At 36.3% G+C, this 3,743-nt stretch overlaps 1 pseudogene; it reads left to right on the top strand.

The window, feature by feature from the left end:
* The first annotated feature begins 1,893 nt into the window (after nt 1-1,893).
* LOC149238354 (putative carboxylesterase 18 pseudogene) lies at nt 1,894-3,054 on the top strand (annotated as a pseudogene).
* The last annotated feature ends 689 nt before the right edge of the window (nt 3,055-3,743 follow it).

The raw sequence follows: 3,743 nt of genomic DNA, 5'->3' as shown, positions 1-3,743 counted from the left end.
TGGGGTCTTGCTCCAAGGGAACCAAAGAGAGTCAATTTCTGATGCAACAACTAGCAACAATATCAAAGAATTCTACATTTGATTCTAGAACACTTGATATCAAAGAACTTTACATTCCTCTGTAGAACACTTGAGCTAACTCTTGGGGCTAAAATTAATATTAAATTTGTTTAGATCTATCTTAGATGTACCAAACACCAAAAAAGATCAAATCTAAATAAATAAATAAAAATAAAAAATTATTATTATTATTATAATTATAAGTAACAATTAAAGTAGCAAAAATCCATCTTAACTCTGGATATATCAAGCACCTAGAGAGATTAAATCTGTTGAGATGCATTTCTTTTAGAGTGAAAGTATATTTCATCTATGTGCAGATCCAAAATTAAGATATATATAGGTTTATGAATATATAAATGTATTCATCACTTAAAACATTTAAATTTTACAAAATACATAATTCAAATTTATTATTAAAAAAAGACTTATTTTAAACAAAAATAAATATATATGTAAAAAAAAGGGTTTGTTTACGGAATGCCACAATTTCACATTGAAAAGTTATTTTTTGTTGGAATCTGGCTATTTGTTTACAAAAAAGCTGACTATATGTGTGTTTGAATTGTTTTTTATAGTAGAAATAGATTCATCACCATAAAAAATCCTTGAAACATCCAAAATCTTGAAGTTTGATAGCTATAACCCACATTTCCAAAAACTTCTACCAATTATTTACCAAAATCATACAAAAATTTCTATTATTTTCGAGAGAAAATTATAATCTCATTAAAATAATCTAAACTAAAAAATAAATCTAATAATGGATCTACTGGACTTGGAAATATAAGGTGAGCAAAAGAACGTCTACAGCTCAGAAGATAAAATAAAATAAAATCGAATAATTAGACCATACTCTTAGAGCGTACAGTGAATTTAATTAATTGCAGTTGGGTATTTATGGTTAGCCATGAGGTATTAGGTACGACGTGTTAAAGACGGTCGTGAGAAGAAAAGTCTCTCTAAGGAGGGGTGCCCCTTCTCTTTCTTCGTAATAGGCTACACCTAAAATTTGATCAAACTCAATTTTATGTTGGTGTAGGAAAATGAATTTATTTAATGAAAGCCAACGTGCGTTGGGTATGATATTAAGGTTTGGGTATGATATTAAGAGTAGAGAGTCGTCGTAGAGGAATTGTTTGGATGGTCAGTAGGTAAAAAAGTTTAAAAAAATCTTGTAGATACAGTGTTTGAAATGTTTTTTTATGATGAAAATAGATTCATCATCATAAAAAATTTTAGGGTACTTAAAATTATGAATTTTGACATTTTTATTCAGATTTACAAAATCTCTGCTTAATTTTTTTAAAAAACTAAATTTCCACACCTTTTAAAACAAAAAATATAAAATTTAAACTACCACTTAAAAATAGTATAAAGTCATTGGAAAATAAAAATAGTATAAAGTCATTGGAAAATAATGGAAATATTGACTCTGACAAAAAAAATCTGCAATAATCAAGTTTTACTTTTTATAATCAAGTTTTACTTTTTATGACTAAATATTTTTGATGGCGCATTTTCGCAAAAAGAACAAAAAACAATTCAAAAACTTATCCCGTTGGATTTCTTGGCGAGAAATTCGTGTGAGCAATCTCTCTCCGGACCTTTCCTCATTTATTTCCTGGAATGTCATGCAATTCTACAAAAATGTGAAATAATGGAGGATGCCCCACCGCACCCACTACCAGCATTGAATCCTTTATTTATTTATTGAATGGTAACATGAGCTTTCGACTTGATAATTGCTGGCATCATACTGACATGAAATAGTTCAGGAACACTGCGTTTTATTCTGCATTATAATCTTCATCCGCCAATTTGACTGTATCCGTATCCGGAGTGTCAGCAGCTACTGGTAGTGAGTTTCTGATTTCAAGGGATGCAAAGCCCGCAGAGTTCCCGTTGGGACTGCGAATGGTGTTCGGAATTCTTCATTCCGTGAACGATTTGGCAATGAGGAAGGATGGAACCTTCAACCGGAGGATCATGAATTGCATCGAGTACAAGTCCCCCGCAAACAGCACGCCCACCCGCGGGGTTTATACAAAGGATGTCGTCATCGATGCCCAGACGGGAGTGCACATTCGTCCCTTCGTTCCCGTTGAGGCGGCGGAGGAGGAGCCGTTGCCCGTTGTCTTCTACTTCCATGGCGGAGGATTTGTTGCCTTGTCTTCCGATTTTGTGTTCTGCGATTGGCCAGGAGATGCAGAGTGTTAGTGATCTCTGTGGATTACAGGCGATCTCCCGAGCACCGATTTCCTATCCCATACGACGATTGTGTGGGGGCCATCACGTGGTTCAGCTCCGGCAATGGTAAGCCCCATTTGCCCGCCCATGCCAATTTCTCTCGTTGTTTTCTCATGGGCGATAGCGCAGGTGCAAACATTGTTCACCATGTGGGCTGCAGGGTCGCGGCTGCAGGGGAAGAGACGATGAGGGGTGTGAGGATTGTGGGTCATGTTTTGTTGCAGCCATTCTTTGGCGGAGAAAAGAGGATGCCGTCGGAGTTAAGGCTTGTTGGAGCTCCCGTCGTGAATATGGAGAAGTCCGATTGGCATTGGAAGGCGTTTCTGCCCGTGGGCGCTGACAGGGACCATCCCGCCGCCTACGTGTTCGGGTCGAATGCCCCCAATATCTCCGCCTTGCCTCTCCCTCCTACATTGGTGGTGGTGGTGGGCCATGATCCGCTGCAGGATTGGCAGCTCGGATATGTTGAGCATCTGAGAAACATGAAGAAGGACGTAGAGCTTCTGTTCTACGAAGAGGGTGTTCATGCTTTTCATATATTTTACAACATCAATGTCTCCTCCAAACTCATCTCTGACCTCCATTCTTTCATGACAAATTCTCTCACAGATGAATGCTCGCTCTAGTTCAAGGATCAAACCTTATGGTTTGAAGTGTCAAAAGGCATAGTGGGTTTATGCTACTTTAATGCATCATTCCAAAATTGTGTACGATCAAACCTTATGGTTTGAAGTGTCAAAAGGGATAGTGGGTTTATGCTACTTTAATGCATCATTCCAAAATTGTGTATCTTTTATGTCAAAGTAATGAAAAAATTGTTACTTCTAGTTATTTTTTACTTTGTTAATGTAATTATTACTTTATTATTTTGGTATCTGTTCATTTATTCCCTACCGAAATAAAATAAAATTATAACATATTCAGAACCCATGCCCACTTGATCTCAAAAAGGTGGTCTAGTAACCAGAAACCCAACTACAACTGGAAAGAATAAAAGACCACATCTAATGCAAAGAATGGCAAACCAAAAGAAAGATTGCTCTTAGAAATAAAAGACAAAGTCTAACACCTAGGCTTCTCAAGATCAGTGCAACCCTCGATGATTAGGAAAATGAAGAAGTAACAATTTTAATTATGTTTGCTGGGCAAAAATGTTCCCTCTAATCTGACCATTCAAATAGTGACAAATAGATCCTATGCTCTGCTGAGTGGTTAGCTATAAAGCTTTCTCACTAAAACTAAAGCGTTTTCACTAAAATAAGAATCTGACCTCATCTCCAGTAATATTGGGTAGAGCTAAATAGAAAATAGCTCTCACTAAAATAAGAATCTGACCTCCTCTCCAGTTAGATTGGGTAGATGTAAATAGAAAAAAAAGAAAGAAAAACCTTTTAACAATTCTGTGTGACACCAGAAATGCTGGAAAAAACTTG

Source organism: Pinus tabuliformis, chromosome 8, assembly GCF_031772625.1.
Source record: "Pinus tabuliformis cultivar Carrire ecotype Pingquan chromosome 8, CPIR1, whole genome shotgun sequence".
Taxonomy (NCBI): domain Eukaryota; kingdom Viridiplantae; phylum Streptophyta; class Pinopsida; order Pinales; family Pinaceae; genus Pinus; species Pinus tabuliformis.
The sequence above is the reverse complement of the archived record's forward strand: the minus strand, read 5'-3'. Positions and strand labels throughout refer to the sequence as shown.